This window comes from Diospyros lotus, chromosome 12, assembly GCF_014633365.1.
Source record: "Diospyros lotus cultivar Yz01 chromosome 12, ASM1463336v1, whole genome shotgun sequence".
In the NCBI taxonomy this organism is placed as follows: domain Eukaryota; kingdom Viridiplantae; phylum Streptophyta; class Magnoliopsida; order Ericales; family Ebenaceae; genus Diospyros; species Diospyros lotus.
Window position 1 is genome coordinate 20384904 of NC_068349.1, and position 14647 is coordinate 20399550.

A 14647-nucleotide genomic window follows, 5' to 3' on the forward strand; every position below is an offset into this window, starting at 1 on the left:
TTGAGGAGCAAGCGTGTTTAACCACATCTTCGCCTTATCTTTTAATGAGAACGGAAAAAGCTTTAATCTAACCACATCCTCATTGATAGTTTGTTCCATACAAGTTCTACAAACTTCCTTAAACTCTTTCATGTGAGTGTAAGAATTTTCAGAGTTCATCCCATGAAAAGTGGGCAACAATTGGATAGTGCCAAGTTTAAGATGGAATCTATGATGATTAACCAGAAACATTATGCAAGATGGTGTAGCTTGCCCAAGAGGGTGGAGATATTTCCTGAGAGGCCTACATGTATCAGGTTCAAAAGAATCTTGATCACCATGATCACTTCCAAGTACAGGTGGCGTGTTCTCGTTGTGTTGAGACATGAGTGATTGTATCAGTGATAGTTCATTGGTAGATAAAGAGTCAACAGAACTATATAGCGGATTTTGATATTCTACAATTCTACTTGACCTAAGTATCATACACCATGCACAAACAAAAATAAAGTTAACAAAAAAAAAAAAAAAACAGAGTTACTGGATTTATCAAAAGATGCTTATTATTATTTTTTTCCTTTTTATTTTTGCCTTAATCTCCCCAGCAACGGCGCCCAAATTTGGTTGCACTCCCACCCTGCAATTAAAACACAACAAAATTTATATTAGATTTTTTTTCTTTTATTTTGGTGAAAGGTTTATGCTCACTAGTGTACAAGTGCAGTTGTAGTACAAATTTAATTTCTTTTCTGATTAAGTCCAGATCGTCCACTAAAAGATTTATTTATGGCAAAAGAAAAAAAATATCACGCACACACACATGCATCTGGAAGAATTGGTATCACGATTTCTTTTTTTTTATGTATTTCAGATAACGAATGCTAGGAAATAAAGCAAAGTACAAATTAAAATAAACACTAAATTTGATAATATAGAATTGGATAACACTTGGCTTAAAATAATTTCAGCATCAACCCGCTGATCCCCAATTTTTAGCAGAAAAGATTAGCAACATCAATTTAATTTTAGATATGAGCGTCTGTTATTAAATGCAATTAGAGATAATTATAGTTCTAGATTAAGCAATCCTTATACATGATATGCGGGATTCTAGTTTAAGCAACTACCATAAATCTAATTGCAATTAATACACAAAATAACTAAATTAATCATCCGAATTTGGGTATAATAGCGTTCCAGTTCTAGTAACTCTCATACGTGGCATGAAAGCTCTAAGTTAGGCTTACGCTCCAATCCAAATCTAGTGATTTCTCAATAATTAATACACATTCATACTAATATTTAAATTAATGTCACCCATTTAAAGCACAACTTTCTTTGAGAATCATTGGCATTGAATACTGTCCTTGCATTAACCCAAGATTGGATTTAGCTTATCATCTTCATTTGAAAGTTAATTGACAGGAATTTAAATGGCGTAATTTAAATGATAGAAATTAAAACAACATAAATTAATTGGTCATTTAGGCGATAGATAATAAAAAGACGTAAATTAAAATTACAGAAATTTAAAGGCAGAAATTAACTGACTATATTCAGGCTGTGGATAATTAAATAATAATAAATGACATAAGAATTCAAGAGAAGAAAGAAAAGAAGTAAGATCACAAGAGAAGAAAAAAGTGAAATGAAGAGAGAACAAGAGCAATTTTCAAAGAGAAACTCTAAGAATACAACTAAGGTTTGATTCAAGAATAATAATCCTTTACAAGTGCAAACAAATGAGGTATTTATAGCCCACAAGAAGCAATAAAAACTACATAATTTAAATTATACAACTAAACATAATTATATCTAATGGGCACTCACACACCTAAAGTTAAATGGATTTTAGCTAAAAAAACACACCTAAAGTTAAATGAATTTTAGCTAAAAGACAAACCTAAAGAACCACTCATAAAACAAATATTTAAAAATAAAAATAAAAATAGATTTTTATAAGTTGGGTTTTGGTCCTCTTTATGTTGGGTTTGGGTCTTCCTTGGAATTAAAATGCTTGGGCCTTCATTAGGATTAAAATGCTTGGGCCTTCTTTGGAATTAAAATGATTGGGCCTTCTTTGGTTGGACTCCAGTTAATAGTTGGCCTAATTGCACTAGATTTTGAGTAGTAACGTTGGCCATCCGATTGACTCTTTAACATATTCAATTACGCAATAAATGTCAATTTCTTCATATCATCATGACAATAGTACATAATGTGCATAATTATTCAAATCAAACATTAATATAAGATAAAAATAGGGATATAATTCACTAAGATTTAGAAAAATTAATTCCTCATCAGTTACTGAACTGTTAAGATTGATACATGTAGATATATGTGAGCCTATAAATGTTACGGTCCAGGACAATTATGTCTACTTTGTAACATTTACTGATGATCTGTCACGATATGGTTTCATGTACTTAATGAAGTACGACTCTGAAGTCTTTGAAAAGTTCAAAGAATACATGAAAGAAGTAGAAAACCAAACAGGAAAGTGTATCAAGATTCTTCAATCAGATCGACTCTTCGGTTGATTGGAATTGTGGATAGTTTTACGGAGTGAAATTTGATCTCACATGCTTTTCTTCCATCATTTCAATCAACAAAGAATTAAATGCTCTATTGAATGCCATGATGCATCTAGGATGCAATTAATGAAAAGGGAGAGAGAAGAGATAATGAGACACCTTTTGATGAACACCTTTGTTCTTCTATTTTCTCTCGATTTTGAATAAACAACTCGACCTTCATTCTTTGTTTCTATTCATATTCTTCATGTTCCATCACCTTTTCCTCTCTCCTTACTCCTTATTTTTTGTTATTCCTAAGGTAGTGAGACAATTAGTCTCATTCATTTAAGGTGAGCTAAGCACCACTTGGAGTCACCTTCATTCTCAGTTGGTCTTGTACGACTATGGATGTTAGTTTAGTCAACCAAATAAGGAGGCATTGGAACGGACCGGCTTGGGAGAAGTTGTTGGAGGGATCTTGCTCATGATCGAAGGAGTTCAGGTCCATGTGCATCACAGGCTTAACTGGTGGGTTCTTAATGAAGTGAGGTAATGGTTACTTCAGTTATTCATTTTGATACTTCCATTTTGCATATGCCTATCTATACTAAGTCTTTCAAGGGTCGTTTTTCTATCATTTCTGCTGCGAGTATATGTTTTCGAAAAGGTTTTAAAAATCATAGTAACTCTCTTGCATGATATACTAAGCATTGGTGCATTTCTTTCAATGGTATCAGAGCCTTAGCTCATTATTTCCAGCCCATGCAGTGTAATTGTGTGATGTATTGCTTATTTTGAACATGGATTTGCTGCTTGTTTTGTGAGACTGCAAAAGAGTTTTGACTAATTGTCTAAACTATCAACCGTTTTTAGTGTATGCCCTAAGAAACAGTCAACCATTTTTTAAATCAGTAAACAGTTTTGGGAAGCCCAAAAAAAGAGTTGACTTTTGCTGGAAACTATAGATTGATCTCGGCAAATCCACTAAAAACAGTCGATAGTTTTCTAAGGATAATCGATTGTTTGGATGGCAATGGGAGAACTGTCGACCATTTTCAGTGTAAAAATAATCGAGGAAGTCAAGGTTTTTAATAAAAAACCAATAAGTGTTACTTCTGTAATGAAGTAATATCTCATATTAAGTCAGAATGTTGGTTCTCTTAATCGAGTAAAAGATCTTATGTAATCAAATAATTATGTGAACAATTACTTGTATTCGAGTAAAAATCGGTCATACTCTCCCTTATTAAGAAAAGCCTTAAGATTAATTCAAAGTTGGCATGTTATTTTAATTGAGTATACCCTGTCTGTAATCATGTAGACATAAGCTATATAATAAATAATCGATCACAAATCTTAGTGTATTCGAGGAAAGATCTGTTGTTGTCAAATTACAACAATTAAATTTATTTATCTTGGGATAAGCTAAAGTAGAGTTCTTCTCAGCATCAAAGGGTTTGAGTTGCTGCAGGCAAGGTCAACCGAGTCTGTATCGGATTCACAACTCGAGAAGGCGGAGGCTTCAGGAGCCTCGATGAGGTTTTCGAGGATCACAGGTTTTAGGCTGGCTCGAAAGGGGTCTCCGGGGTAGGCCTAGAACAAGTCTTCAAGGATCAGAAGCTTGGTTGAGTCTACCACCACAAAGGATGACAGAATGGCACACGGACCCTCTCATGCCTAATTTAGACAAATGTCCAAGATGTATGTACAAAAGTATGATGATGTACGTTTGAGGTATTCTAGTGTCTCAAAGGATAAGGTAGGAGTTTTCCATATGAGTCTTAGAGAGTGAAATACACGAGTTTGAATAGTCATTCGATGTCCGAAAAAGTGATACTTTTACCTTAGAATAAGCACATATTTATAGACATTAGGTGGGGCCCATAATATAGTCCTTAGATTCTTCTAGGGAACGCATCGGGTGAGATCGAAGGGCCTGAGATGTCTTCGAGGTTAAAGCACCTTGATGAGCATCTCCGAATGGGCCAAATAGATCTTTGGAGCCACTGGGAATCCTTCGTCCGAGAGACTCATAAGGAGTCCTCGAACTTATGTAAATGAGGTCCAACCACCTTGGGGGACCTCCTAGAGGGCCCGGAGTACTGTCCAAGAGACTCTCCAGGTTCTTTAGATTTATTGGGCAACTTGCTTATGAATTCAGTAATTTTTATGGCATCCCACAACAATAACTCATCACTCTTGCATTGGGTTGAAATGTGAAGGGAAGAATATAAAAAATGTGGGTAGCAAATATGAATCATCGGGGGAGAGTCTCTAGGGAAGTGGTGATGCTTGGTCTGTCGAGGACTTGTATTATAAATATGAGGTGGTCCCTACTGGGCCATATTTCCCCAAAGAGCCAAAGTTATCTAGAGCTCCTAAAGACTCTCATCGTAATATCTCAAAATTTGAAAATAAATTAATATAGTGATTTTTGGGAATTTCGGGGTAGAAGTGTAATAAGAGGAAATGGAAGTTTGGGTGTATGTGTAATTAATGGAGAATAAGGGTGTTGAAATGTGAATTATGGAAAATGGCTGAGATTATCTTTAAATTTAATTAGAGTGTTATAATGGTTGAAGGTGTACCCAGATCGTGCGGTCACGCGCGCGCACGAGGGAGCTAGAGGTTGCGGGTTCGAGTGACCGAGGATGTGCGCGAGGCTGGGAGGAAATTTGTGATTTTTACACCAAGGAGACGCCCAAAACGGCGTCGTTTAAGGTTGAGGCGGTGGGCTGTGCTGGCTGCCACGCGGCAGCACCTGATGCTCCAATTTCCTTTCCTTTTTAAGGCCAAGAACGGGCTGTAATTGAGAGGATTTTAATAGCAAGCAATGGAAAAATTACAGTGAAGATGGAGCATCGCGTGAAGGCTGAAAATGGGGGAAAATCCAAGAGAAATAGTGGAAAATTCTATATAATTGAGGTTTAATTATCTAGGTAAGCGCTGTAAATTGTATAAATAAATTTGTACGGTTTGGAATTTAATTTTGGGTGCGATTACGTTAATTTTAGGAATATATATCATATTTTGCAGCGCGTAATAATTTAGCGGTGTATGAGCGTATAAGTACTGAGAACAGTTAATTTAAGGCAAGCTCTCTACTCCCTTTGTGATTCTCATTCGATTTATGAATTCTATATCCTCCCTCAACCTGATATGGTTATAGAAATTAATTGTGGACGTTGGAGTGAATTATTATGTGAATTTTATTAAATTAAATTAAATAAGAAACTGCCGGGGTTTAATTCTGTAAATGCTTGTCGGGGTTTGTATCGCCCCCACTCTTTTTGGGAATCATGCTGAACCAGCCTGGGGACTAGGTTCCTAGACGTGCGGGTTTATTTCTGGTTTTCTTGGATTTATTTATGGTTCGGTTAGAGCTATCGAGCAGTAGGGCAGGGGTCGGCTTGTTGGTGACGATGGGGTAGACTATTGTACGGCCCTGATGTGGACCGTCAGGTGGACACTGCTGACTAGCTCTACCAGTTTGTGATTTTCTGCTCATTTAGATTCATTATATTACTGTTCATGATTTGATATGCACATGGGTACGAGTTGCATGTTGGGATATTGATTTATTGAGTATGCTTGGACACGGACATGCTAGTTTGGTTAGGTTGCATCTAGCACGGGCATATGCATCGCGTGTGGTTTACTATGTGGGCGGAGTATGGCCTGATGCTTGGATGTATGGGTGCCAGTGTATCACGTTGATGCTCACTACGCCATTGCATTTTTATGTGAATTGTATGGCTACTGGTAGTATATAGTTCTCGGACGGGAGTACCGTTCCGAGGGAGCCTATGGCTCAGGTGTCGGGAGTACCGACATGGATGGGTGACGGGAGTACCGACCCGGGACAGCGCGCCCAGGTTTGTTGGAGATGCATGTTGCCTCTCAGGGCAGCGGCAGGTTGGTATGGGACTTGGGTGCCATGTGTCTTGTGTGGGCTCCAAGAACCGGTATGTGCTTTTATTATGTTATGCTATTGTGTTGTAGCGTCTCATGGCTTGTGTGTACCTGAGGGTTTATTATGGGGAGAGTTTTCTGGTTATGTCCAGCCTCTAACTTTTCTTTTTTTTATGCTTGCTGAGTCTCTTGACTCACTTTGCTTTCCATCATTCCAGATAGTGGCAACGTGGGTCATGGCAAGGGAGTTAGCTTTTGGTGGCAGAGTCGGTATGGTGTACAGGCAGTCCCGTCAACCCCTGTCAATTCTGATGTCTGAGTAGGATTTACTCTATTATTTTGTACTGTGCTAGGTCTTTCCTCGAGTCTCGTGTATGTCGGCACAGGAGTTTGTGTTTATGTATTTATCATGTGACCGCTATGCTAGCGGGGTACCCGTAGTGCATGCATGTGTTTAGCTTCGCTTCCGCTGTTCTTATTTTTGTGTATGCATGCTAGGGTGGTTTTTGTCTTGTGTTTCATTCTTTTTCTCTTCCATAGGCGCTCCCGTTCGGGTAGTCTAGGTAGTTGGGATATTCGGGCGGGGATGCTTACACTCATTATCCTGACGACTCGTTGTTGCTCTTGGCCTGGAGATTTTGGTTCTTTTGAAGATTCCTGCTTAACGAAAGATTAACTCTTATAGTTTAAATGGTTTCTTTGCAACCCCCTACCGAAGTTACTATCTCCCCACGAATGAAACCCTCAGTTTTAAGAGGCAAAATTGTTGAAAATTTCTTGCGATCTTACCGCATTCCACAATTATAGGAGTAGGGAGCTTACAACTACTGCTGAAGGAGAGGGTAGTGATACATTTAGATAGCTTACAAGTGGGCCTTAGGATTCCATTGCACCCTTTCGGGATGAAATTTTTGAATGAGAAAATGTTGGTGTCGGCCTAATTGCATCCAAATGGTTGGATCGTGCTAATTGGTTTTTTTTTATTTTGTGCAAGGAACATGGGTGGAACCCTCCACATCCTTATTGTGCTGCTTTGTCACATCCGAACCATAAGAGGCGAGAAAGAAGTCGTGTCCCTCCAAAGAACGCCCATTGAGGTTAGGTTGTTTAGAAGTAGACCCCAAAAGATAGATGATTTTAAGACTAGGTGGCTAGTAGTCACATCGCCCGCAAGGTGTTGGAGGTCGTCGTGATTTTGGCGCATTAAAGAAATGAGAAGTGTGAGGCGCTAGTAGCTGGACGTTGATTCGGTAGTAAGGGAACAACAAGATAAGATTAATAATCTAACCCATGTGGGTTTAGTGGCTTTGATTGATTTAATAAACGATAAACGCCTTATTGTGGCTGGATGGATGGTTATTGAAAGGAGCAATGATGATGGTCCTTCAGAACCAATTGAATCCCAAGCAGTCGCATCCCTATCGTAGTCATTATTAAATGATAGTGAAGTAGAAAGTAAGGAAGAGGAATGGAGCAAAGAGGAGACAGACCCTTGACGTGCTCACCCTAATCCTTATTTTTTTACTGTGCATTTTGCTACTTTTGTTGTCAATATTTTGATAATTGCTGATAATTTATTATTTTAGGGTATGCATAGATGAGGTAATTCCAAATGATAACATTGGATAGGCAGGAGGAATTGATGCAACAAGGACAAGGGGCCCACTAGGGGACACAACCAATAGCTACCCCCAACCTTCCTATTTCTGAAGGGATTAAAAAAGGAGAGATTTTACTGGCCTAGAGGAACACAAGAGCCGAAATAGATGGCGAGGGGCCAAGCACAGTAAGGAGTACTATGGACCCATTTTCGGATGATTTTTTCGATTTTCTCTTATCAGATCTCTTGTCATCTCCCCCACCTTCAGACGAGTATATTGAAGAAAGAGAGATACTACCTTCGACGTTGCCTTTAAGCCCTGGGGCTCAAGCTGCAATAGGGGCTAGTAACGTCGACTGGGAAGTGAGAAGAGGTTGAGGCTCAAGTTGAATTGGAATGGCATCGCTGCTGAAATCAGGCCATTACTAACTTACCTTTTCCCAGCTGATAAAACGGCCTAAGCGAAGGGAGTTGGACATGGAGTCCAGCGAACACTTGCCTTTATTTTCAGATTTGGGACCTATTCACCAGTAAATGGTGCTCACGGGGCATCAAGACCGCAAAGGAAGCAAATTTTTGGCTCGCCTAAGGCTCATAGACACAGACACTATTGTGGAGTTAGGCATTGTGGCAAGGTTGATGTTTGCCACAATAATGCCTTATGATGAACTGAGGTATGCAGGGTCACTCAAAGTCAACTGGACATAACTGAGCAGTACCTGGCTAAGGGATGCAACACTAGCCATTGGTAATGGCTAATGCTAGGGCTGATTTGGCTAAAGTTAAAGTGAATAAAGCTAGGATGATTTGTAACTTCTTCTACCAAAGAGACGAGCCGAGTCATCTAGAGCAGGAGGTTAGGGACTTTAGGGATCAGGCCTGAGGAAAAGAAGAGGTGTGGAGAAAAAGGATAACGCACACATCTAATTTCAGGAGGCAAATTGATGAGCTGTCTAATCAGCTCCAGGGGGCTAATATTGACGTCGTCCCAGCAGAGGCGATGAAATAATATCGGTCGTCTCAAATATGCTACGATGAAAAGGAGAGGTATGCCTTGGGCTTCGCTAAATACGGATATTATTTGGTTTTGGGGTATCTAAGAGAACACGCCAAGAAGCCGATTATTTTGACGTCATTTTTATGATAGAGAAGATTGGAGAGGGAATTCGTGATTAACAAGAATATGGGGATCCCTATCTTAGAACACCGAAAGAGTACAATAATATCGAGGTGAGGGATCTCCTTAACCCAGCAAGTGTGTGGAACCGGTATATAACAAAGCCAAATTCAAATCCCCTGATGCCAACCGACCATGGAGCTCCCCCAGGAACAAAGGCAATTGACGCCTTGGCTAATATTGAGTTTACCGATTTAGATTTTACAGAAGAGGTCTCCACTCTGAATGATGGATTTCCAAGGGCTCTGATTTAGAATGTGCTTATTTCTACCCCCTTTTTGATTGTTTTGGCTCATTATGTCTTTTTTATTTTTGAGAACTAAACAGACATTAATAGAATGAACATTCTTTTAAAGGATGAAATTGTGCTTGGTTAACTAGGGGTAGGTTTAACACATGCATGAAATTCATGAATGTAGGTAGCATAAATAGGAATGAACCAAAATGTAAAGTGATTAAACATATGATTACTGGTAGAGGTGTGCCTTGGCTTCAAGCAGGGGTTGAATTTTTCATAAGTACTTGCGTCCTTGCATATTCATGGGGACTCCAAAAGAATCCAGCTTTCCAGGAATATCGGGATGCTAGCCTCCTGCACACTCGTGGACGGTAAGGCAATTGTATATATGAACCTAAAGAAAGAGTTAAGTGATTTCAAGGATATTGGTGTACATGTTAGGGTATTATGAAATATCTACCCTAATATGCGTAACATAAGATTCTAATTTAGAGAACCAAGACTAAAGAATGAAATATCCTGCATTTGACATCAACTAGGAGTACCGCTGTCGCCACTTGGAATTAAGGGTGAGACACATGCCCTGAGTCCCTCGACCGCCTTAAGCACGTTGGTCTTGTCTATAACCGGAATGTTGCCATTGTGCCCCGAGACCATGTAGGAAGGAGGACACCAACCCATAAAGTCCTTTTGTTCCATTTGTGGAAAGGTCTGGCTGTGAAGAGCAATACACAATCCTATGCGCCCTAGTGCTGTGGAAGGGGTGAGTACCAGTGGACCTGCATGAAAGAATATTTCCTAGACTTTGTTCCTTCCGCCAATTAGTGCATAAATGTGCAGGGCAAGAAAAGCAGCCGTTTAAGGGAGCAACCTTGTTGTTTGCGTCCAAAAATAATGGAACTGTCTCGCAAAGGGATATCCTAAGCCCAAATGAGAGAGAATTCTAGGTAGAGAGGATAGAGGCCATAATGGCACGAAGCGTACCTAAAGGGACTTCATTTTGTTGACACGGGTCGATAATCTACGTCCACTGATCTATTTTGTTTCACTAGTTCGATGGGCTAGTGTTTTGCCTACATTCACAATCATAAGATATTTTGTCAAAGCAATTTGGCGGGGTGCCTACTTTCACAATCATAAGATATTTTGTCGAAGCAGTTCGGTAGAGTGCCTACTTTCGTAATCACAAGATATTTTGTTGAAGCAGTTCGATGGGGGTTCCTACTTCCACTTTTTAAAGTTATCCCCACAACATGATTCTTTATTATATCTTTATATTAGAGTACCAGATAATTTGTGTTTCTTACTGGAACACTTCCATTTGAAATCTCGTTTATTCATAACTATCCAACTTTGAATTCAACATTATAAGAGACCAATGTGGGTTAACATTAAGAGTTCCCATCCCATTAGCTCCTTAGTGAGGACTGTGTTAGATTCCCACTTTTCCCTGAATCACTGCAAAAGAGAACACATATATACATTACCATATACTTTCTTTTTACATCACAAAGGCATTTTGTTTGCGCGGTTCGATGAAAACACCTACATCTGCGATTTATAAGAAGTTAGTTTTAAATTAAAAATGTTTTCGCTTTGCAGCTTTTGCTTGGAAATTGACACCTTTTGATCTGCAATTCGAAACAACTTTGTTTCGCATTTTCGGGTATAGCATTCCTAAAGCGACTAATATAAAGCTGCAAGCGGATGCATTAATCTCTTGCATTTGAAATACCCATGGTCGGGGTAACGAGGAACTCTCGTCGAAGCTAATCGCATGGCTTTAGTGAGCCAGTATGGAACACCAATCATCTTCCAACAGATAGGGCCAAAGCTAAGACATGAGTGGTTGCAAAAAAAAAAATATAGTTGCATAGAGTTGTCTTCTTAAATCGATAGATCAAATGTTGTACAGTTAGTTGCAACAAATAGTGCTGATAATTAATATTCCTTGGTTAGCATCTCACACAACTCCCCAAGTCTTGCCTCTACTTGAGTTAGTAAACCATCCTTTGCTTTTTAATTCTCTCAGGCTTGGAGAAGGTATATATGAGAAAGCTAGGAAACCCAAGGCATTTCCTCATGGGTTCATAGAACGCTCTTGCAGGCACATCCCAAGAGGACTTTTCCCCGAGAAAGAGGCCTCCACCATTTCAATCTTTGGGGCAACACTTTTCCCACAGGGGTCGGTATTGCTAAAGAGTATAACCTTATCATAAAATACAAGTTCGACAAGCGACAAACTCCCGAACTTAGTCTTCATCAATAGGGGGCCCAATCTCCTCACTCCCACTTTCCTGAGTTGGTTCTTTGCTTTGAAAAAATAACATGGATACCTAGCCTGGATACAGGGTGGGGAGGTGTACTTTTCTCTTGAGGGCCGGTATAGTAGCGGGAGAAACGCCTTGGAAGGCTCATAATAGCAGGAGAAAAGCCTCGCAAAAAGCTCATCAGTGCCTCCAAGAGGATTTAGGGCATGATTCATTGGGGATTGGAATGGAAGTGCTGAGGCAGCATCTTCATGTAAATGACCCTCACAACGATTGCCAAGGGAAACGACTTTTTGTTGGTTTCCCACAGATGACGCCAAATTATTATTGCCAAACTATAACAATTAAGTTTATTTATCTTGGGATCAACCAAAGTATTGTCCTTTACAACAGGAGAGGGTCTGAGATGTCGCAAGCAAGATCAATTGAGTCTAGATCGGATTCATAGCTCGAGAAGGTAGAGGCTTCAGGAGCCCCGATGGGGTCCTCGGGGTTTTCAGGGTTAATGGCCCATAAGGGTCTTCGAGGATTAGATATTTTAGGTTGGTTCGGAAGGGGTCTCTAGGGAAAGCCTAGAACAAGTCTTCGATGATCAAAAGTTTGGTCGAGTCTGCAACCACAAGGGACGTTAGAAAGGCACTAGGGAGACTCCCCCATGCGGGCCCTCCAATGCCTAAGTCAGACAAAAGTCTGAGATATATGTGGAAAACTTTGATGATGTATTTCTTTGGATCTATTCTAGTGTCCCGAAAGATAATGTAGGGGTCTTCCGAATGAGTCTTAAACAGAGAAATAGTATAGCCTGAGCAGTCCTTCGAGATTTGAAAAATACATCATTTTTCCTTAGAAAAGGCACATATTTATAGACACTATGTGTGGCCCATGGTTGAGTCCTCAGACTCTTTCAGATGAGGCCAGGGGGCCTGAAGATGTCTTCGGGGCAAGTAGCATATAAGTATCTCCAAATAAGCCAAAGAGATATTATGAGCCATCAGGAATCCTTCATCCGGGAGACTTTGAGGGAGTTCTCGGACTTATGCAAATAAGGTCTGACCATCCCTGGAGACCTTTTAAAAGGCCCAGGTGAGTGTTGTCTCGGAGACTTTTCGGGCTCTTTAGATTCATAGTGAGATTTGCTTATGACCTAGGTAATTTTTAGGGCACCCAACAACAAGATCAAATATACTTGACTAAATAGGCCTTTGTATTCGAGTAGATAATACTAGTTGTTGGCAATTAAAAATTAATCGAGTATTTAGTTTTTATAATTGAGTAATGATTCATTTGTACTCAAGTAAATATTTTATGTAATCGAGTATATATTGTCCAGAAATTTGTCAAGTCTTTGGATCATTTTTGTAATCGAGTACTTGACATGTTAATCATGTAATGAATCAAGAGTACTCGAGTAAATCTTTCTTTTAATCGAGCAGATATCTATCAGTAAGATGCCAAGTTTCTAGACCATTAATATAATCGAGTACTAAAATGGTTAATCGAGTGGATATCATAATACACTTGAGTAAATATAGCTTTCTAATAGAGTATGTATTGAATTTTCTGTTTCAAAAATTTAATCGGACATTTTGTAATCAAGTAAGTCATAAAAATAGTTAATTGCAAAACATTTGTACTCGAGTAAAGATTAAACTTATTCGATTAAATACCACATTGTATTCAAGTAGTACTTGACAGAATTTGAAAAATATAGTTGTTGTAAAGCATTAAATGCGATATGTTTTTAATTTTCAAAACATTAAGGTTGCGTTCTCTTTGTTTTTTAATTTTCAATTTTGAGTTTTGAATTCATTTTCAGTTTTCTATTTTGGTAATTTGTTTTTAGAAATTTGAAAACACGTTCTCTGTCATTTTGAAAATAATTTTATAATGATATTTTATTCAATAAATTTGATTATTTAGTAAATTATAAATATTTAATGTTAATATATTATTAAAAAAATATACATTTTAAAGTTAATGAATTTTGTAATATTTTTTTCATTACAATAATAAAATATGAATAAATAAATAAATAAATGTGTTTTAAATTTAGAGTTTGTTTTTTATGAAAACACTCAAACAACTTTTTGTTGTTTTGAATTTTTTTTTACAATTTTTTTTTGTTTTTAAAAATACATTTTTAAAAATAACAAAGAGAACGTATTTTCATTATTTTAGAAAATTGAAAACAAAAAATGAATTAAAAACAACAAAGAAAATGCAACCTAAATATTTCTCAGACAAATTGTACATGGATTTTGATATTTCTAATTAAATTTGGAGATGTTATAGAGACAAAAAGTGATAGATAAGATACAGGGAACATTTTCTCACCTTTATTGATAGTTCAGGAGAAGCATTAAGGGCCTGTTTGATTGCACTTCTTTTCCATGGAAAATGAGTATTTTCCACCTAAATTCCATCTTTTGTAGTGTTTGATTGCATTTTTTTCCCAGAGAACTTAAGTTCTCATTTTCGGTCACGTGACCCTATTTTCTAGCTTTTGATGGAAATAGTTTTCCAGGGGGGGGTTGTTTTACATTTCCAGGGAATTCCTGCGCAAAGCCGACTACTCGATTTCTCTAGGGTTTCCTATCCTATTTGAGCCTTCGAGCCGGCTTCGATCCCTTCCTCTTCATCGCCATCCACCGCCGAAGTCGAGCCCCTACTTGGGCTTCGTCGCCATCTTCAACTTCCTGTGAGTCGCTATCCATCGCCGAAGAAGACCATCTCCGACTTCCTGTGACTCGCCATCCATCTTCGACTTAGGCTTCGTCGCCATCTCCACAAAAGACCAGCTCTCACTTCGTTTTCGTCACCATCTCCGCAGAAGACCATCTTCGATTTCGAGTTTCACACCACCAGCGCATCTTCATCTTCTTCCACGGTAAGGTTTCCGTTCTCATTCTGTTCTTATTTCTGTAGATCCGGCGAGCAATCTTGGTATTTGTC